The sequence below is a fragment of the Aegilops tauschii genome, chromosome 1 (genome assembly GCF_002575655.3).
Source record: "Aegilops tauschii subsp. strangulata cultivar AL8/78 chromosome 1, Aet v6.0, whole genome shotgun sequence".
NCBI lineage: Eukaryota > Viridiplantae > Streptophyta > Magnoliopsida > Poales > Poaceae > Aegilops > Aegilops tauschii.
In genome coordinates this window covers 195,231,431-195,254,513 of record NC_053035.3, presented here as the reverse complement: position 1 = coordinate 195,254,513, position 23,083 = coordinate 195,231,431, and positions in this window count along the sequence as shown.

Below are 23,083 nucleotides of genomic sequence, written 5' to 3'. Positions count from 1 at the left end.
AAATGATGGCCGGAGTTGGCCGGAATACTCGCCGGCGCGCGTCGACCTCATCTCTATTTCGTCTGGCATGGGAGGAAGAGGAAGAAGGAGCAGGAGGACGGAGAGAGAGGTGGGGCCCACCCGTCAGCGACCCAGGCGCCCAGCCCAGCCACTGCCAGCTGGATAAGTGGAGGCATCAAGTCCAAAATACGTTTTCTGTTCAGTGAAAGCGTATTTCTCTGGAAGGCGCGATCTGTAAAACCAGCCAGGGACCTGTTTGTAGAAATTTATTTTACAGATTGGTCCCTGAGTTTCATCTGGCTATATCTTTTTGCCCGTAACTCTGTTTGAGGTGAATCCAACGCCTACTTCTTCGTCTCGTCGAGCTCTATCTGTTGGCACAATTTTCACAAGGTTGTCACACTGTGAAAATGGCCATTATGCCCTTGCCCTTATCTATCCCCCTCTGAGAGAGAAGCGTTCCGGCGAATCGTTCCACGACTTCACCACACTTCTTCCCGATGATTTCTTCATCCCCAAGCAAGCCACAACAGCCACTTGCATGATAGACATGCAATTGCCATGGTTTCTACTTGAATATTTAATAAATGTTTGCCATTTTACTACATGCTTATTTCCTGCTACTGTCATTGTTTCGGTTATGCTCGTGGATTCATGTCCACCTTGATGCTATGTTCTGATGCATCTTGTTATCTTGTACTACTTGCTACTATTATTTTCTCTTGTCATGCTTGGTAGTAGTAGCACATGCTGGTGGTAGTGCTGTTCATTCTAATGCAATGCTTACCGTTTGTTATCCAGTATTGTTGCTATGCATGTTCCCTTGCATCTAGTTGGTTACATGCTTACTTGGTAATATTCTTGTTATGTTCTTGCATGGTATTTATTTCTGATGCTAGTGGTCATGCTATGCTCATGTGTAGTGTTATGCTTATGCTCGTCAGTATGCCATGCTCGTTTGGATAAATGATTCATTGTTGTTATGCATGATGATTATGCTGCACCTCCATGCTTATGATGATTTCATGCTCCTGCATTATAGTTGCATCATGTTATTTTAATATGGCTCATCTTATCGCATTCAAGTTTAACCGGACTTAAATGAACTTTAAAAACTATTGGCTGGGTCATAGTGCCATCGAAATCGAGCTGACCCGTGCAACCGCACTTGTGTTATGGGGGCTCCTAACTAGGTCTATTGTCATGCCTCTCGCCGGTACCTCCAACTAGGAAAGGTTATAGGCACGCCCTACCTTGGCCAAGTAGGCAGAGATAAGCCTTGTGAGCCTGACATTGGTTATGTGCACATGTCCCTGTTTGGGACCATTTTGTTTTGCCACGACGGTGGCCGTTGGATGTCCAGAGTGGCATCGGGGCCACCCATGACTTAGCCCAATGGGGAGTTGGTCGGAGTGGCCGGGAGAGTGTCATGGCAGTAGATCGGTATTGTCGGAACGTCGTTGGTCCACCTGAATGGGAGCACGAGGCCATGGGTTCTGTGGAGTGGGTATAGTGTGCTAACCTCTGCAGAGTGTGTTTAATCTATCGATTGCCGTGCCCGCGGATAAGGGCCCGGTTCATAGTAGGTCACACTATGGGTCAATAGTAATAATAACCTGTTTAATAACAACCCCGGTTCGATGATGAAAGAAGTTGGTTGGTCTTTATGTGATCGTGAGAGGATCACAGTGGTATCGAGTATACCGAAGATGGTTGATGTCTAAGGTGTTATGCGAGAATCAAGGGTAAAGATCAAGCTCCTTGTGGTCATGTAGTGATTACTACAGTATTGTTAATACCAAGCTTGATTTGATCCTGAGGTGATCGTGTAATGACCATGATGGTTAGTGATTCATGTGGTGGTCAGGAGGTAACCCCGAATAGAGTAAGTTGGTGCATGATATTGTTAACATGTTGCATGCTAGTATCCTCAGATGCTCATGCCATGCTCATCTGGTATTGTTCTAGTTGTATCATGTTCATCTTGTGCATGCCATGTGTTCTGCTAGTATCATGTTCATCTTTGTTAAGTAACCTGAAATGACATGTTGTTGTTTGTCTTGATTGCTTTGGTTGTTGTGAGCTTCCAAGTACATTCAATGTATTGACCTGGCGTGTCATGCCAGTTTGCAGGTTATGCCTTGTCTGCTTGCTTGTTTTTCGTGGATCCTGAGTTTGCGAGCTAGGATATGCGGTCCAGCCAGAGTCCCTGCAGAGTGGAGTTAATCACCGTCGTCGTTGTTCCGCTTCCAGTAGTTATTCCGTTGTTTCGTGTCGTTCTGCTGGTTGCATGGAGCAACCGTGGCAGGTGCTGTGTCGCCGTGCCGATGTGATCCCCTTGTACCCATATAGACTGTATTAAAGAGCAGATTTGTTCTATGCCAAGCAGTGCCGTTTTCTAGAAGACTTCTCCTTGATCTGTGGGCTGGAATACAGGGCATTCCGGTCTCTCTGAGCCGGGGAGCCACATGCTTGGTATCAGAGCACGTCTGGTTGTAGGATGCCCTAGTCCGCGCGAACGTTAGACAACGGTAGTATAGAGTCTTGTCAGTCTGCTGCATTTGTTTGTCGCATATCATGCATATAGACTTATTATATGTTCGCTAACGGTTAATCTTGTGAGTGTAGGTGGCATCGGTGTCAATCCACTACCTGCACCCTCCAGTTTTGCATACCTGCTCTTCGGTGTTTGGCGTCATCTCTGTCCCAGCGGAGTGATGCCGACGTACCAAGTGTTCCAGACACCATTCACGGGTATCGCATCCTTATCCTTCTGCCAGTCACCCCTACCGTTTCGGTGATAGCCATGTTACTATCCCGAATCATGCCATCCATCTCGCCGTGTTGGCAACCCTTACTGAACTCTGCTGTTAGAAAAGGGCAATGCCAACAGGCTTTATTTTTCAACTCTACCCTAACTTGTCACCCATTCTTTGGACGTGTATGATTTTCGTCCGTCCACTTGATGATGATGTGGTCGTAACCTCTGTGTTTTGCTACATGATCACCAAGAGTGTCCTCACCTTCGTGTCCGCCCAGATGCGATGATGTTAAGCCAGCGCTTGGTGTAACCTTGTATACACCAACTCCTTCCACACTTGGATTCACTTCCGTGCACACTGCTACAGCATAGTAGATCGCAAATACCGGTGTTCCCGTGATATTTGTGTGCTTAAGTATGCACGCATATTATTGTTGTGAGTAGCAGTAATATGTGATGTTGCTTGAATATGATATTGTGTGTATATTATTTGTATACTTTGTGTTCTTTTGTTTTCGTCGCTTCTTTTGTTTATTTCTTTGGGCCCTTGGTGTTGCATTATTTCCCCTTATAAAACTTGCTCATCATCCGACACCGGACCCGAAGAATCAGTGAAGAGTTCAAATATTTGGAAGCTCAGCAAAATAGTATGGAATTCTCAACCAACTGCATTGAACTGGGAGCATATGGTCTGAATGCAAATGATATCCTGGCTTGAATTATCAACATCAAGTCTATATCAGTGTGCAATTTTCATAGCAGTAATAATGAAATCATCCGGAAGACCAGTGGTGCGCAAGACCAATGGCATATTGTCAGTCAAAGCCAGAATGTACTATGAATTTAGTACTCAGCAAGAAGGATAGTCGGACAACCTTTTTATACCAGTAATCGCCAGCAGAAATATTAAAGGGTATATATATGGCATTCAGTCAGCATACCACAATATGAAGCTTCTGTTGTAGGTAACTCGGTTTTCCCTCGGAAGCTACCCAAGAAGCTTCCAATGCAAGATTCCTCTATCTTCTCGAGCATGATATGTGGATGATTTCCAGCACAAGATACTTAAGCTTCTTCCGTAAGCCACCGCAAAAGCTTCTGGCACAAGGTACTGAGTCTTCCCCAGCAAATCTTTAAGGGGGGAAGCTTCTGAAGTATGGTACCCTACCTTCTTTAGCAAGCTGTCTGACGAAAGCTTTGAGCACAAGCTATTCAGTCTTCCTCAGCGTGATGCATGTCAGCACAAGCTTCCTCGGTATGGCACCGGTACAAGGTATTACACAGCGAGTTGGCAACATATGGTAGTGCATCTCAAAAATCAGTTCCACAACAGTTTGGTCAGGAAAATGAGCCAGTCTGGACAGAAGTGTCTCCCTCAGGAACCAAATGCTCAGCTACGCATGCTCTCATTGTGAGCATACAACCAAGGTCTTGCAAGTCACTCGAACAATGATGTAAACGGAATCTGACAAACACATGAGTATTGTTAAAAGAAGAAAGCCAGTATTACACCATAGTGTGACAAAGGACTATGAAGATTGATGACAACCGTGAGCTTTGTGAAAGTGCCTGTGAATTTGGTATATGGTCCTGATGAGCCCTTGTCTACTTTTCTCCGGCAACGGCACAACGCCTGTGTTCTGAGCTGTTTTTGGCCATCCGGGGTGTATGCCGACTTTATATCTCTCTATTCAACAACTGTCACGAGTTCTGAGCTGCTTTCCGGTCGTCTCGTACTACTGTTGAGTTTCTTTTTGTGACAGCGGCCCTATGCTCTGAGTTGCTTTTCACCCGTCTTAGGGAACTCGCACACTTTCTTCTTATCAACACGGTCTCATGCTCTGAGCTGCTTTTCGACCGTCTTGAGCCGTAGTTGAGTTATTTCAGTAATGTCCCAGATCTGAGTTGTAAAGACCATTCTGGTGGCTACTGATTTATTTGCCGATTTCTTGCGAGGGTTTGGATGATCATTTCCCTACGGATAAAACTTGAGAGGCGGTGAACTTGCCAATTAAAAGATGTTACCGTGTTAGGAGATGAGTATAAAAGTACGTATGCCAGAACATTGCACCCGACATAACCTATGGTCACGTGAGGAATTAAGAGCCCTCCACCATCAGTCAAGTCGGTGGATACTATCATTGCAAGGCCATACCCCTTTATGTTGGTCATTACACACGACAGTCAAATCTTTGGTACGGATCTAATACTCAAGACAGTGGAGCTAGCCAAAATGATTCAGGGATACCTGTAAGAAGTCAGATTCCGCCACAAGAACAGTTTGATTCACAACACTGTGTTGAACCTAGAGGAAATGCATCTATTTAAGCAACCCAATTCAAGGAATAAGATTTTAGTGTCCAGTGGGAAGATCTATTCGCAAATCCATGGAATGTTGTCAGCGATGGATTCAAGAATGACACATCCATCGGAAACCACTCTCAAACTTGTGAGAAGGGCACGTGTTGCAGTCATGATTATTTTTCGCACCTCAGCTAAGTCAGCAGATATAAAAGATATTGGAGCCAGTGTAAACATGAACATGTGAGGTAATACGTGCCAGAATATCAGATACGGTGAAGCAAACCACCCTAGAGCCAGGCAGTCAGTCATATGAAGTTTTATGGGAACATCATACAGGAAAAAGGATACCTGAGTTGGAAACGGTCTCCTTAAGTTAGTATGTTCATACTTGTTCCCTGAGCAACCAAATCTCGAGGACGAGATTTCTTTAAGCGGGGAAGGTTTGTCACACCCTGATTTTTGGTCCTTTCTTTTTCTTTTGATTTTCTTTGGATTTCTGCTTTGAATTGCTTTTCTGTGGCTATGTGGTCTTGAAACCTAGAGAGATATCATGCAAGTGGCTGTTATGACTTGCCTGGTGATGAAGAAATCACTGGGAAGAAGTGTGGTGAAGTCGCAGAACAATTCGTCGGAACGCTTCTCTCTTGGAGGGGGCTAGATAAGGGCAAGGGCAAAAAGGTCATTTTCACAGTGTGACAACCTTGTGGAAATGATAACAACAGACGGAGCTCGACGAGACGAAGAAGTAGGCATTGGATTCACCTCGAACGGAGTTACGGGCAAAAAGATATAGCCAGATGAAACTGAGGGACCAATCTGTAATATAAAATTCTACAAACAGGTCCCTGGCGGGTTTAAGAGATCGCGCCTTCTGGAGAAATATGCTTTCACTGAACAAAAAATGTATTTTGGACTTGACGCCTCCACGTATCCAGCTGGCTGTTGCGGGGCCGGGCGCCTGGGTCGCTGACGGGTGGGCCCCACCTCTCTCTCTCCTCGCGCTCCTTCTTCATCTTCCTCCCGCGCCAGACGAAACACAGGCGAGGCCGACACGTGCCGGCGAGGATTCTGGCTGACTCCGGCCATCATTTGGGATGCCGCGGCCACCAGAGAACTCAAGAGGCCGGGCCGCATCCAACGGTGTACGGGGAGACTGCCGGGGAGGACGGAGGCGATGGTAGCAAGGAATCCGGCGGAGGTGAGTTCGGCCGGTGCTGGAGCTTGTGGCAAGGGGCCACCGGAGGAGAGGGAGGGGCACTGGAAGGGCCCAGGAGGGGTGGTGGAGTGCTCAGGTGGTGCTAGAGTGGGGAGGGGAGCTCGGACTCGCCGGAATCGGAGCGAGGCTCGCCGGCAGCCGTGGTGACAGAGGGAGGTGAGGAGGGGATCTCTGGCCGGGAGGGGTAGAGGAGGATGGTGGAGCTGCTGGTGAGGAGAACTGAGACCGGGGAGGGACACTTATAATCGTGGACGAGGGGGACATCCGCGGATGCGTGGCCGTGGCTTGGCCATGGCCGTGTACGCGTGTGCACTCCAGCACGCTGGACGAAAGGCGACAGGGAGGTGCAGATGGCAGTCTCACGGGGCAGAAGTGGTTCGGGAGCATGGGGAAGAAACGGCCAGAGGAGGAAGATGACGGCCGATTACAGTTCATCCGTGGGCGCGCGGCGACGAGTGCCAGCGAGCGAGCTGCGGGAGGGGGAGAGGGGTCTAGGGAGAAGGGGTCGACGAGGCAGAGCTGCTAGACACACCCGTGCACGCTGAGACGCCGAGCAGGGGAGGGCCCGAAGCAAAACTACGTCCTGGACGCGGCCACAGCGAGCAGAGCGCGTGCGTAGGCAAAATCCAATGCGCACATGACCTGGCACACTGGGGACGCAATGGGCTGGCAAACCTTATCCGTGGTGTTGTCTCTGCATCAGTTGGGCTGTGGAAAGTGAAATATCGAGAGAAGAGGCTCTATAGCTAAGGTAGGCATCGATGAAAGTTTGTTGTAGCAAACTTGGCTACACACGTGTGATCAACAGAGAAGGGTAAAGTGCCAAACTTCATGTCTGCTGTGTTTGGGATAAGAAGGACTATCATCCTGTGCAATTAGAGAAGAAATGGACCACAAAACAACCTGGTTGCTCTGTAACAGCAGATTAGGTCCAGAATATTGATTTGGATGATGCACTCACATGGACTAGACATTTGAGTTGAAATTTGGTAGATCATGATGATTTGAACATATAAAGATTCTGTAAAAATGTCATACCATTTTGGCTTGCCAAATGGTACTTCCTTCACAAACACCCTCTCTGTCTTAATAGATGTTTGCCCGTTTATTGCCTGCTTATTTGCTGCTACTGTCGTTGTTTCGGTTATGCTCGTAGATTCATGTCCACCTTCATGCTATGTTCTGATGCATCTTGTTATCTTGTACTACTTGCTAGTGTTATTTTCTCCTGTCATGCTTGGTAGTAGTAGCACATGCTGGTGGTAGTGCTGTTCATTCTGATGCAATGCTTATCGTTTGTTATCCAGTACTGTTGCTATGCATGTTCCCTTGCATCTAGTTGGTTATATGCTTACTTGGTAGTATTATTGTTATGTTCTTGCATGGTATTTATTTCTGATACTAGTTGTCATGCTATTCTCGTGTGTAGTGTTATGCTTATGCTCGTCACTATGCCATGCTTGTTTGGATAAATGATCCATTGTTGTTATGCATGATGATTATGCTGCACCTCCATGCTTACGATGATTTCATGCTCCTCAATTATAGTTGCATCATGTTATTTTAATATGGCTTTTCTTAATGCATTCAAGTTTAAGCGGACTTAAATGAACTTGAGCAACTGTTGGCTGAGTCATAGTGCCATCGAAATTGAGCTGACCATTGCATCCACACTTGCTTTATGGGGGCTCCTAACTGGGTCTATTATCACGCCTCTTGCCGGTGCCTCCAACTAGGGAAGGTTATGGGCACGCACTCTCTTGGCAAAGTAGGCGGACATAAGCCTTGTGAGCCCGAGTTTGGTTATGTGCACATGTCCCTGTTTGGGACCGTTTTTGTTTTGCCTTGGATATCCAGAGTGGCATCGGGGCCACACATGACTTAGCCCAAAGGGGAGTTGGTCGAAGTGGCCGGGAGAGTGCCATGGCAGTACATTGGTTTTGTCGGAACGCCATTGGTGCACCCAAATGGGAGCACGAGGCCATGGGTTCTGTGGTGTGGGTATAGTGTGCTAACCTCTGCAGAGTGTGTTTAATCTACCAATTGCCGTGCTCGCGAATAAGGGCCTAGTTCGTAGTGGTCACACTATGGGTCAACAGAAATAATAACCCGTTTAATAACAACCTTGGTTCGATGATGAAAGAAGTTGGTTGATCTTTATGTGATCATGACAGGATCACAGTGGTATCGAGGATACCGAAGATGGTTGAGGTTTATGGTGTTAGCAAGAATCAAGGGTAAGGATCAAGCTCCTTGTGGTCATGTAATGATTACTACTGTATTGTTAATACCAAGTTTGATTTGATCCTGAGGTGATCGTGTAATGACCATGATGGTAAGTGATTCATGTGGTGGTTACGAGATAACCCCGAACAGAGTAAGTTGGTGCATGATATTGTTAACATGTTGCATGTTAGTATCCTAATATGTTCATGCCATGCTCATCTGGTATTGTTCTAGTTGTATCATGTTCATCCTGTGCATGCCATGTGTTCTGCTACTATCATGTTCATCTTTGTTAAGTAACCTGTAAATGCCATGTTGTTGTTTGTATTGATTGCTTTGGTTGCTGTGAGCTTGCAAGTACATTCACTGTACTGACCTGGCGTGTAATGCCAGTTTGCAGGTCATGCCTTGTCTGCTTGCTTGTTTGTCGTGGATCCTGTGTTTGCGAGCTAGGATAAGCATTCCAGCCAGAGTCCCTGCGGAGTGGAGTTCATCACCGTCGTCGCTATTCCGCTGTTTCGTGTCGTTCTGCTGCTTGCATGGAGCAACCGTGGTAGGCGTAGTGTCGTCGTGCCGATGTGATCCCTTTGTACCCATATAGACTGTATTAGAGAGCAGATTTGTTCTATGCCAAGCAGTGCCGTATTCCAAAAGACTTCTCCTCGATCTCTGGCTGGAATACGGGGCGTTCCGGTCTCTCTGAGCCGGGATGCCACAATGCCCGAGCGTGGAACGACTACTAACCACCATCGGTGCTAACTCCAATCCCCAGCAAACATTCACTGGGAGACATGGTAGTTGCAAATGCCCACGATGCAGTTACAGTACGTGTGTAAGGGTGGCGGTTTTGTTAAAATACTATGACTTAAAAACAGGCCACCGTCGGATGGAAACATGACGGTTACGTGGGATTCGCCAGGATTGAGCTCGTGGCGAACAATCGCCAGATATCATTACTAAAGAAAGGTTAAAACCCCCGGGGTTATTACTTGCACCGGCTGACCACTAACAATGATACTAACATATTTGTAAAAATGGTCAAAGAACGTCTCTACGTGGTGTTTCGAATTGTATGCAAACTAGCAAGATGCCCATGCATTGCACGGAACATCAACATGCATTTTTTTTACAAAACACGTGTTGTGATTGACCCATGCAAGAGTAATCCCATGTGTAAAAACTAATGATATCTTGAGAATTTCATCAGAAAAATGGTATCTCAAGAATTTTATAGAAAAAATGATATCTCGAGGAAGATGAGAGATAAGGTGAGCAGGAGTGGGGCGTGGTGGTGACTGGTGGTCGGCTGGGCGGAGGCATGGGGATGGGCGCCGGAAGCGGCCACCATGCCAGATTGTTCCAGAGACTTCCTTTCTTAATTGCTCAGCAATGAGGTTGTGGGAGATAAGGATGAACAAGGCAAGGCCTTATCTGTAAATGTAGAGAGAGGTGCGGGTATCTTTTGTAAGATTGTCATAGTTTGCTTTCTATCTGTTAGATATAGATCGGACGGTCTATACTACAAGACAGCAGGCACACCATCATCACCAACTCGGTTTTTTCATAAGAGTAGTGACTAGGGAGTACTAGGGAGTACTAGTAAGGACACCATCTACTGCTTCATGTGCTACTCCTGCGCTCCATTTGGCGGGCGCAACGTCCCCTACAGCCACTCCCTCCTGCGCACCATTCGACGGGCACAACATCCCCTACAGCCAATCCCGTTTCATGGACGCCCTGGTCGATGCGTGCAAGGTGCACTGCGTCTACAAGAGTTTCAGCTGCGAGAGGTACGTTGACCAGCACTCGCTGGCGGAGTGATACGTCTCCAACGTATCTATAATTTTTGATTATTCCATGCTATTATATTATCCATGTAGGATGTTTTATATGCATTTATATGCTATTTTATATGATTTTTGGGACTAACCTATTAACCTAGAGCCCAGTGCCAGTTTCTGTTTTTTCCTTGTTTTTCAGTATCGCAGAAAAGGAATACCAAACGGAGTCCAATTGACGTGCCAATTTTTGATGATTTTTTATGGACCAAAAGAAGCCCCCGGAGTAAAAGAGTTGGGCCAGAAGAGTCCTGGGCTGTCCACGAGGGTGGGGGGCGCGCCCTACCCCCTGGGCGTGGGCCCCTATCTCGTGGACGACTCGGAGACCCCCCTGACGTGAGAATTACGCCAAAAATTCCTATAAATACAGAAACCTCCAGAAAATAACCTAGATCGGGAGTTCCGCCGCCGCAAGCCTCTGTAGCCACCAAAAACCAATCAGGACCCTGTTCCGGCACCCTGCCGGAGGGGGGATCTCTCACCGGTGGCCATCTTCATCATCCCGGCGCTCTCCATGACGAGGAGGGAGTAGTTCACCCTCGGGGCTGAGGGTATGTACAGTAGCTATGTGTTTGATCTCTCTCTCTCATGTTCTTGATTTGGCACGATCTTGATGTATCGAGAGCTTTGCTATTATATTTGGATCTTATGATGTTTCTCCCCCTCTACTCTCTTGTGATGAATTGAGTTTTCCCTTTGAATTTATCTTATCGGATTGAGTATTTAAGGATTTGAGAACACTTGATGTATGTGTTGCGTGGGATACCCGTGGTGACAATGGGGTATTCTATTGATCCACTTGATGTATATTTTGGTGATCAACTTGCGGGTTCCGTGACCTTGGGAATCTATGCATAGGGGTTGGCGCACGTTTTCGTCTTGACTCTCCGGTAGAAACTTTTGGGCACTCTTTGAAGTTCTTTGTGTTGGTTGAATAGATGAATCTGAAATTGTGTGATGCATATCGTATAATCATACCCACAGATACTTGAGGTGACATTGGAGTATCTAGGTGACATTAGGGTTTTTGGTTGATGTGTGTCTTAAGGTGTTATTCTAGTATGAACTATATGATAGATCAAACGGAAAGAATAGCTTCATGTTATTTTACTACGGACTCTTGAATAGATCGATCAGAAAGAATAACTTTGAGGTGGTTTCGTACCCTACAATAATCTCTTCGTTTGTTCTTCGCTATTAGTGACTTTGGAGTGACTCTTTGTTGCATGTTGAGGGAGAGTTATATGATCCAATTATGTTTTTATTGCTGAGAGAACTTGCACTAGTGAAAGTATGAACCCTAGGCCTTGTTTCAATGCATTGCAATACCGTTTTCGCCCTTTTATCATTGGTTACCTTTCTGTTTTTATATTTTCAGATTACAAAAACCTATATCTACCATCCATATTGCACTTGTATCACCATCTCTTCGCCGAACTAGTACACCTATACAATTTACCATTGTATTGGGTGTGTTGGAGACACAAGAGACTCTTTTTTATTTGGTTGCAGGGTTGTTTGAGAGAGACCATCTTCATCCTATGCCTCCCACGGATTGATAAACCTTAGGTCATCCACTTGAGGGAAATTTGCTACTGTCCTACGAACCTTTTCACTTGGAGGCCCAACAACGTCTACAAGAAGAAGGTTGCGTAGTAGACATCAAGCAGTTTCTGGCGCCATTGCCGAGGAGGTTAGTGCTTGAAGGTATATCTTTAGATCTTGCAATCGAATCTTTTTGTTTCTTGTTTTATCACTAGTTTAGTCTATAAAAGAAAACTACAAAAAAATGGAATTGAGGGTGCCTCATATGCTTCATCTTTTTAATATCTTTCGTGAAAATGATGGGAAGGAAAATTATGCTCAAGTACTAGAAGAAGAATTACATAGAATGCTTGGCATATAATATGTGAATGATGAGCATGATTGCAATGTTGTTAGTATGAATTCTTTGAATACCCATGATGCTAATGATATGCAAATCCACAAGCTTGGGGAAGCTATGTTTGATGAAGATGATATTTTTTGTCCCCCAAGTTTTGATGAGCAAATTTATTATGATGAAAGCATGCCTCCTATTTATGATGATTATTGTGATGACACGTATGCTATAAAGAATAAACATAACCATGAAACTTGTCATCATGATTTTAATTTTCAATTGGATTATGCTTCACATGATAGTTATTTTGTTGAGTTTGCTCCCACTACTATTGATGAGAATAAATTTGCTTATGTGGAGAGTAATAAAATTTCTATGCTTGAGCATCATGAGAAGAATGCTTTATGTGATGGTTATATTATTGAATTCATTCATGATGCTACTGAAAATTATTATGAGGGAGGAATTTATGCTTGTAGGAATTGCAATAATATCAAGTTTCCTCTCTATGTGCTTAAAATCTTGAAGTTATGCTTGTTTTGCTTTCCTATGCTAGTTGATTCTTGTTCCCATAAATTGTTTTCTCACAAAATCCCTATGCATAGGAAGTGGGTTATCCTTAAATGTGTTAGTCATAGTCTTCATGATACTCACTTTATGTTTCAATTCTTATCTTTCATGTGAGCATCATTGAAATCATCATGCCTAGCTAGGGGCGTTAAACGTTAGCGCTTGTTGGGAGGCAACCCAATTTTATTTTTGTTATTTGCTTTTGCTACTATTTAGTAATAAATAATTCATCTAGACTCTATTTAGATGTGGTTTTATGTTTTAATTAGTGTTTGTGCCAAGTAGAACTTTTGGGAAGACTTGGGTGAAGTCTTTGCGATCTTGCTGTAAAAAACAGAAACTTTAGCGCTCACGAGATTAGCTGCCATTTTTTACTAGAGAGTGATTTTAGGTTGATTATTTTTGCAGATTATTAATAGACAAATTACTCGGGTCCACCAATATATTTCAGAATTTTTGGAGTTCCAGAAGTATACGTTTGATACAGATTACTACAGACTGTTCTGTTTTTGACAGATTCTGTTTTCATTGTGTTGTTTGCTTATTTTGATGAATCTATGAGTAGTATCAGAGGGTATAAACCATAGAGAAGTTGGAATACAGTAGATATTACACCAATATGAATTTAGAATGAGTTCACAACAGTACCAAAAGTGGTGATTTATTTTCTTATACTAACGAAGCTTACGAGTTTTCTGTTAAGTTTTGTGTTGTGAAGTTTTCAAGTTTTGGGTAAAGATTCGATGGACTATGGAATAAGGAGTGGAAAGAGCCTAAGCTTGGGGATGCCCAAGTTACCCCAAGTTAATATTCAAGGACAACCAAGAGCCTAAGCTTGGGGATGCCCCGGATGGCATCCCCTCTTTCGTCTTCGTTCATCGGTAACTTTACTTGGAGCTATATTTTTATTCACCACATGATATGTGTTTTGCTTGGAGCGTCATTTTATTTTCTTTTGTTTTGCTTGATTTTTGAGTAAAATACCAAGATATGAAATTCTTAAATGTTAGAGAGTCTTCACATAGTTACATAATTATTCGACTACTCATTGATCTTCACTTATATCTTTCGGAGTAGTTTGTCATCTGCTCTAGTGCTTCACTTATATCCTTTTAGAGCACGGCGGTGGTTTTATTTTATAAAAATTGTTGATCTATCATGCTTCACTTATATTATTTTGAGAGTCTTTTAGAACAGCAGGTAATTTGCTTTGGTTATAAATTTAGTCCTAATATGATGGGCATCCAAGATGGGTATAATAAAAACTTTCATGTAGAGTGCATTGAATACTATGAGAAGTTTGATACTTGATGATTGTTTTGAGATATGAAGATGGTAATATTAGAGTCATGCTAGTTGAGTAATTGTGAAATTGAGAAATACTTTTGTTAAGGTTTGCAAGTCCCGTAGCATGCACGTATGGTAACCGTTGTGTGACAAATTTGAAGCATGAGGTGTTCTTTGATTGCTTTCCTTATGAGTGGCGGTCGGGGACGAGCGATGGTCTTTTCCTACAAATCTATCCCCCTAGGAGCATGCGTGTAGTGCTTGGTTTCGATGACTTGTAGATTTTTGCAATAAGTATGTGAGTTCATTATGACTAATGTTAAGTCCATGGATTATACGCACTCTCACCCTTCCATCATTTCTAGCCTCTACGGTACCGTGCATTGCCCTTTCTCACCTTGAGAGTTGGTGCAAACTTCGCCGGTGCATCCAAACCCCATGATACGATACGCTCTATCACACATTATCCTCCTTATATCTTCCTCAAAATAGCCACCATACCTACCTATTATGGCATTTCCATATCCATTCCGAGATATATTGCCATGCAACTTTCCACCGTTCCGTTTATTATGACACGCTTCATCATTGTCATATTGCGATGTAGTTGACATCGTATTTGTGGCAAAGCCACCATGCATATTTTCATACATGTCACTCTTGATTCATTGCCCATCCCAGTACACCGCCGGAGGCATTCATATAGAGTCATATTTTGTTCTAGGATCGAGTTGTAATCATTGAGTTGTAAATAAATAGAAGTGTGATGATCATCATTAATAGAGCATTGTCCCGAAAAAAAGAAAAAAAAGAGACATGCCAAAAAAAGAAAGGCAAAAAAAGAGAAAGGCCAAATAAAAAAATATAATGAAGGGACAATGCTACTATCCTTTTTCCACACCTGTGCTTCAAAGTAGCACCATGATTTTTATGATAGAGAGTCTCTTATTATGTCACTTTCATATACTAGTGGGAATTTTTCATTATAGAACTTGGCTTGTGTATTCCAACAATGGGCTTCCACAAATGCCCTAGGTCTTCGTGAGCAAGCAAGTTGGATGCACACCCACGTAGTTTCTTTTGTTGAGCTTTCATACATTTATAACTCTAGTGCATCCGTTGCATGGCAATCCCTACTCCTTGCATTGACATCAATTGATGGGCATCTCCCTAGCCCGTTGATTAGCCGCATCAATGTGAGACTTTCTCCTTTTTTTTCTTCTCCACACAACCCCCATCATTATATTCTATTCCACCCAAAGTGCTATGTCCATGGCTCACGCTCATGTATTGCGTGAAAGTTGAAAAAGTTTGAGAATACTAAAGTATGAAACAATTGCTTGGCTTGTCATCGGGGTTGTGCATGATGACAGCATTTTGTGTGACGAAGATGGAGCATGGCTAAACTATATGATTTTGTAGGGATGAGCTTTCTTTGGCCATGTTATTTCGATAAGACATAATTGCTTGGTTAGTATGCTTGAAGTATTATTATTTTTATGTCAATATTAAACTTTTGTCTTGAATCTTATGGATCTGAATATTCTTGCCACAATAAAGAAGATTACATTGATAAATATGTTAGGTAGCATTCCAGATCAAAAAATCTGTTTTTATCATTTACCTACTCGAGGACGAGCAGGAATTAAGCTTCGGGATGCTTGATACGTCTCCAACGTATCTATAATTTTTGATTGTTCCAAGCTATTATATTATCCATCTAGGATGTTTTATATGCATTTATATGCCATTTTATATGATTTTTGGGACTAACCTATTAACCTAGAGCCTAGTGCTAGTTTCTGTTTTTTCCTTGTTTTTGAGTATCGCAGAAAAGGAATACCAAATGGAGTTCAATTGACGTGCCAATTTTTGATGATTTTTTATGGACCAAAAGAAGCCCCGGAGTAAAAGAGTTGGGCCAGAAGAGTCCCGGGCTGTCCATGAGGGTGGGGGCGCGCCCTACCCCCTGGGCATGGGCCCCTATCTCGTGGACGACTCGGAGACCCCTCCTGACGTGAGACCTACGCCAAAAATTCCTATAAATACAGAAACCTCCAGAAAATAAACTAGATCGGGAGTTCCACCGCCGCAAGCCTCTGTTGCCACCAAAAACCAATCGGGACCCTGTTTCGGCACCCTGCCGGAGGGGGGATCCCTCACCAGTGGCCATCTTCATCATCCCGGCGTTCTCCATGACGAGGAGGGAGTAGTTCATCCTCGGGGCTGATGGTATGTACCAGTAGCTATGTGTTTGATCTCTCTCTCTCTCGTGTTCTTTATTTGGCACGATCTTGATGTATCGCGAGCTTTGCTATTATAGTTGGATCTTATGATGTTTCTCCCCCTCTACTCTCTTGTGATGAATTGAGTTTTCCCTTTGAAGTTATCTTATCGGACTGAGTCTTTAAGGATTTGAGAACACTTGATGTAAGTTTTGCGTGGGATACCCACGGTGACAATGGGGTATTCTATTGATCCACTTGATGTATGTTTTGGTGATCAACTTGCGGGTTCCGTGACCTTGGGAATCTATGCATAGGGGTTGGCACACGTTTTCGTCTTGACTCTCCGGTACATACTTTGGGGCACTCTTTGAAGTTCTTTGTGTTGGTTGAATAGATGAATCTGAGATTGTGTGATGCATATCGTATAATCATACCCACAGATACTTGAGGTGACATTGGAGTATCTAGGTGACATTAGGGTTTTTGGTTGATTTGTGTCCTAAGGTGTTATTCTAGTACGAACTCTATGATAAAGAATAGCTTCGTGTTATTTTACTACGGACTCTTGAATAGATCGATCAGAAAGAATAACTTTGAGGTGGTTTCGTACCCTGCAATAATCTCTTCGTTTGTCTCCGCTATTAGTGACTTTGGAGTGACCCTTTGTTGCATGTTCAGGGATAGTTATATGATCCAATTATGTTATTATTGTTGAGAGAACTTGCACTAGTGAAAGTATGAACCCTAGGCCTTGTTTCAACGCATTGCAATACCATTTTTGCTCACTTTTATCATTAGTTACCATGCTGTTTTTATGTTTTCAGATTACAAAAACCTATATCTACCATCCATATTGCACTTGTATCACCATCTCTTCGCCGAACTAGTGCACCTATACAATTTACCATTGTATTGGGTGTGTTGGGGACACAAGAGACTCTTTGTTATTTGGTTGCAGGGTTGTTTGAGAGAGACCATCTTCATCCTACGCCTCCCACAGATTGATAAACCTTAGGTCATCCACTTGACGGAAATTTGCTACTGTCCTACAAACCTCTGCACTTGGAGGCCCAACAACGTCTACAAGAAGAAGGTTGCATAGTAGACATCACGGAGCATGGTTCCAGATGCGCGCACGCGCCTTGCTACTGCTATGAGTGCACGCCGCCGTTTGAGGGCTCACCGGCGAGCCTCGTGCATCACCTCACGGCACCGTTCGTCACTCACTACAAGCCCGCAGCGGTTAACATCACGTACGAGACATGCTACCCGTTTGCCATGCGGAGTCGCTGGAGGATCACCGTCGCCTGCTAGTCGCCAAGGAGGACGACAACATCTTCCTCTTGGCCGTGGGCACCGGCAAGCCCCATGCAAGCCGCCGCCCCGCCTCTGTAGTGTGCGTCAGGGGAAACTCCGCTAACGCCGACACAAGGCCGGTGTACGGGTGCATACTCACTGTTGTTGGCCCTCCCAGGTACGAGGGCGCCCACGCCGCCTCCATCACGCTGATTGGGACTGTGCCGAGCTGCTCCGTTCCCGGCAATGTCGACATGGAAGACGCCTGGTATGATTTTCACCCCAAGATGGTGCACGGGGACTCCAAGGAGGTTTAACTAGTCATATACATTACCAAGTCAATGTTCATCATTAGTCTTCGCTCAATGTAATTAGCTGTCTAAGCATGTGGAGACTTCTTATTTATATAATATAGAACCTTCCATGCATGATCTTGCTCTATTAGAGTATCACACTTGAATAAAAGAGTATCGATTTATGGTTTAGTCTAGAATTTTTCATGTATGCTTTTGCTCCATTAGAGTTCTCGCTTGTCATTTACTAGATTAATTGAGAATTTTTACTCCAGTAATGGTGAAAGACTTAGGATAAACCATTTCTTACATCTCCTCTGCCCCCTTCCAAGTCATCTTGATTTAATCCCTCCGTCTAGGTGTATAAGAGCATGGTTAATACTTAATAGTATAGCCAACTGTTGACTATAAGAAAGTGTCATGTAATCTATAGCCAACTTATAGCCAACACGTATAACAATTAGCTATAAGTATGTGCTACTTTATGAATACATGGCCCACTTTCCACTCTCACATAGTGCCTAGGAGCACGTGCTGCAGCTGGCTCTTGTATGAGAGCCCGCTTACATTCTCTCTCCTATCCTCTCTCCTCCAACAAAGCATTCGAAATATTACTTTACTTCTTACAGCCTGCTGACTGTACCTTATTGTAGTCGCTCTAAGTCACCTTACGAAACCAAATAATCCAAAAACACTTCAGCGCAGTGCATTAACTCCCACCTCGTTTCTTGTTTCTTGACATATCAACTAATAAGACATGTGGGGCGTGCATGTTTTCAATGACTCGAGACTACCAAACATGACATGCAGTGGTTAGTTCATTGCATGCAATGCTATTAATTAGCAAATAAACATTAAGTTCTCTCGTTTTCCCCTCATTCTTGGTCATGGTGCACAACTTAAGATGACTTATTCACCTAGACGGAGGGAGTACATTCATGGTGGTCTAGAAAAAATAAACAAAATCGATACTAAAAAACTAATTCTTAAAGTTCATTTCTTGCAAAGCACAATAAGTGTTATTTCTTCACAGGTTTTGGATGCAGGTTGAACAGTTGAACGCTTTTGTTTGCAAAAGATACTTTTTATCTATTTCACCCAGATGTTTGTGAGTACTAGAAAATAAATAATACTTGAAGAAACCTATCGATACTCGGTACACATGTGATGACCCCAACATACTTTGTCAAAATAAACAACTCCCCGATCAATGCATTTCACTCTTCCATGCAACGCACGGGAACCTTACTATATATAGTACGACCATAAATTTAACTAACATTATATATAGTATGATAAATGCTCATGCATGTCACCTGGACCTACTTTTGAAAACCTATGCATGAAAATCCTATGGCACTCTACTATTCAATTATTCATGCATTTTGTTGAAAGGAGTGGAGCAAAACATCCACCTGGACCTACTTTTGAAAATCTTATGCATGAAAACAAGACCAAGTGCATTAGTGGCAGAATAAAATTCTAACTGTACACGCTTTCATATGGTTTCACTTTAATTTGGCCATGTTTCTTTGCCTTCCTCTGCTCTTCCAATTCCTGTGAACCAAACACCCAAGTTGACAGAAATCCTGTGTTTACAAATGCTCTATTTCCCATGTGCATTCCTATCCTATTCCGGTGTTTTTCCTATCCCTGCCTTTTTAGAATCATGCAAGCCAAAGGAGCCCTTACAGAATTACTTCAGTTACAGGTAGGTGTCGAAGAAAACTTTGTGTGGTTTGTCCTGCTCCTGCCACGACGTCGTCCAACTCACCTGAGCTGCTCCATTGACAGAAGCATCCACCAAACCAGACATCACAACTCCTGACCGTCTTTTGCCGCCTCAGATCTCCTTCCCTACCGCCAGCACCCACCGCAACGGCATCACCATCATCGACTTAGCAAATGAACCTGAGGAGTACACGGGCCCACAAGAGAGGTCACACTCTTTTGTTCCTGCTTATGTTATGCATTGCTTAATATTACCTGCTACTTTATCGTCCCGGTCACCTCTTATACTCCAAGTCAGGTCCAAATTAATGTTCAAACTTGAGTTCCAAATTAGTTGTGGGGCACATATAGAGGCAACAATGAATAGTATGTCTGTCTAATATCTGGTTCACCTAGGGTATGCCTATGTTCATCTTGGGTGGGAAACAAATAGTAAAGCAATCATCATCTGTCTTTTTATTAAATTAAAGCAATCATCAGCCTGCTATCATTATTTTTGAATCCATCTACTGGTTGTTACCATCACTCTAGATTTCTACATGCTCTCCTTACATAATCTCACCATATTTTTTTCGTATGCATGTCAGATATTGTGCACAGTCATGCTGAACATGTAGAGAAAAAGAGAAGCGTTTTGCGCGGCAATACAATGTCATGCAGACATCGCTCCATGGTGGGTTCAATGGCAAACGCTCCCCCCTCTCCAGATTGTAATCCAGAGGAATATATCTGTGCTGAGGTAGATTCAGACGCAACTGACCATTTCTATTTACCCCCAAGGTGTTTGCTCTAACTTGGCATGATGGTGTTAGACATATCATGCATATGTTGCCTTGCAGTGCCTGCTTTAGACATCATATATGTCATCTACTTAGTTTATACATGTTCTGTAATGCCACCTGTTTAGTTTCTATATCATATATGGGAATTATGCAGTCTCATGTCTTTTAGCCAGGCATAATATATGTGAAATGAACAATGCCATCCTGTTTAACCAGGCATCATATATTTGAATGATATCTTGCCCATCCTTTTCTTCATTACATTTCCATTTGTCGACAATGTTTGTACATTAAACTACTCTTCCTGTGAATCAGCCATTTGAGTGAGTGATGGAAAAATCTGTAGTAAAAACAAGGCCTTTAGAGCAGACGGTGCTACCTGTCGAAGCAGATCTCTTCCTGGGTCCAGATAGCTCCTCGGAGATGGATTCAGAGACAAATGACCAGTCCTATTCCCCCACCGAGGTGTATGCTCTAACTTGGCATGGTTATACTGCTCATATCATGCATATGGTGTCTTGCATTGCATCGTTTAGACATCATACACACAATATTCAACACCATGTTCTTAGTTTTGACATCATATATGTGAACCCTCTACTTAGCATATAAATCACATATGTGAACTAAATCATGCGATCCTGATTACTTAGATAACATGTATGTGAATTATGTCATGCGATCCCGTTTAGTTATTCATCGTATCTTTGAATTATGTTATGCTATGCTATCCAGTTTAGGTAGACATCATATATGTGAAATTATGTCATGCGATCCGTTTTAGTTAAAAGGCGTGTAGGTTGCTACAATATCCAGAGACGCTTAACAATTGCTGTTTGAATCGATATACATGTCAACTATTTCATGCCATCTTTTTTCCAAACTATCTATTGCATCTGTCTCTCATACAAAGTATGTACATTCAATTAGGTTTCCTGCTTATCAGCCATTTGAATTGGAGCGGGTGATGGCGGTATCTAGCGGAGTAAAAACACGGTCTTCAAATAAAACAGTGCTACATCTTGGTGGAGATAGCACCCCGGTTGTACATGCACGAGAACTAGCCCTACCACACATAACCTAGACTCTCGCAGATTGTACCCCTACTACGATGGACAGAGAACCAGCTTCACCCAATCTAACCCCAACCCCAGCAGATAGTAACCCAGTTCCTGTTGACACAGCACCATGTCCACCACAGAGCTCCCAAACAAGAGCAGTTAGTAAGGCAGCTCCAGTGCCCAAAGCGCCAGTACTACCACGGCGGACCCCAACTCCACCAGTTAGTAAACTTATTCCTCTAGAGGAAGCAAAACCAGCCAGTCATAGTATAGCATCTATCGCATTTGATGTTGTTAATCCTATGTGCATATCTTCCCATCATGGAAATATTATACTGAAGATGAAGGAAAATGCCAGTTGCAGACTTTTGTCCAGGAGTTATGTGTAAGTAATGTTATTCATGGCAATGACTTTGCTTTGTCCCATACATTCTACCTCCATGATGGTTATAATACAACAATTTTTCCCATTTTTCTCTATGGAGAAGGACCGATTTGGAAACTCAGGGTAAGGTAACCTGTGCTAATACCTCTGCTATCTTCAAGAATGCTTCGTGGCAGTATCAGAATTACCTGAAAAGAGAACGTACTTCACTGGCAAAGAAACTAATCAAATTCCCTTACGTTCTCCTAAGACACATTTACTGGACGATGACTGGGAATGCCTTGTTCTATACTGGTCCTGAACCAAGAATGTGGTAAGGTCTATGAGCTCACTTTCTATTTTTTTAAGTACTATATTCTTGCGTCTTACTGTACTCTGTTCATGTAGAACAAGTGCTTAAACCTGAAGAACAACTGTTCTCGTTTAAGATTCCATTGCTATCGTGCATACTGCTTTGCTCTTGTATCACTATATTTACTCATACTAACTTATTTTTAAATTGAAGGATCCAGTCAAAACTCCAATGGCATAGCAGGTACATTTACGCATGTTTCTTTAACAGGTTTGCTTTTATAAATAGCTCTGTTGATTTCAATTTCAATTGTGTATACAGTTGACTTCTCATATCATGCACATTACTAGCATCACAACAGAGCCAATAGTGTTGTTGTACATGTAGACCTGTGGTACCCATCTGAAATCTTGTTATGCCGTGTAGTTTCCCACGCTTTGTATTCTTTCAGTGTTGCTTTGTCCTGAACTGATATGATTTGAACCGTGTCTCTATTTTGATTTGGCAAGACAATGCAATGACCATAGGACACAAATATATGTTTGCTTGATGCTTTTATTACGTACTACTTGGCAATAGAAGACTTGGTAGTTTAATCATGTCCACCTTACTAATGAACTGGTTCACCGAAATGAGTTTCATATACTAGTACATGCTAAACCTGTTATGTGTCTGCTTGTTTCTTCTTTGAATGCTGACGGAATATTGGCGAAGAGTGCCTTATTAAGGAATGGTAAATGAAGTAATGCAGATAAGGTTCAGGATAGTGATACATCCTTGTTGGTCTCCAACAAAGCTGATAAAACAGCTAAGGAAAACTATCTTGAAGACAGTGAGACAACCCCAAAGTCCTGTCTTGGTTTAGTGTTCGAGTTACTGGCAACTACCGTTTGCACAAGCTATTCAAACTCACTGTCTGGATCAGTTCGGT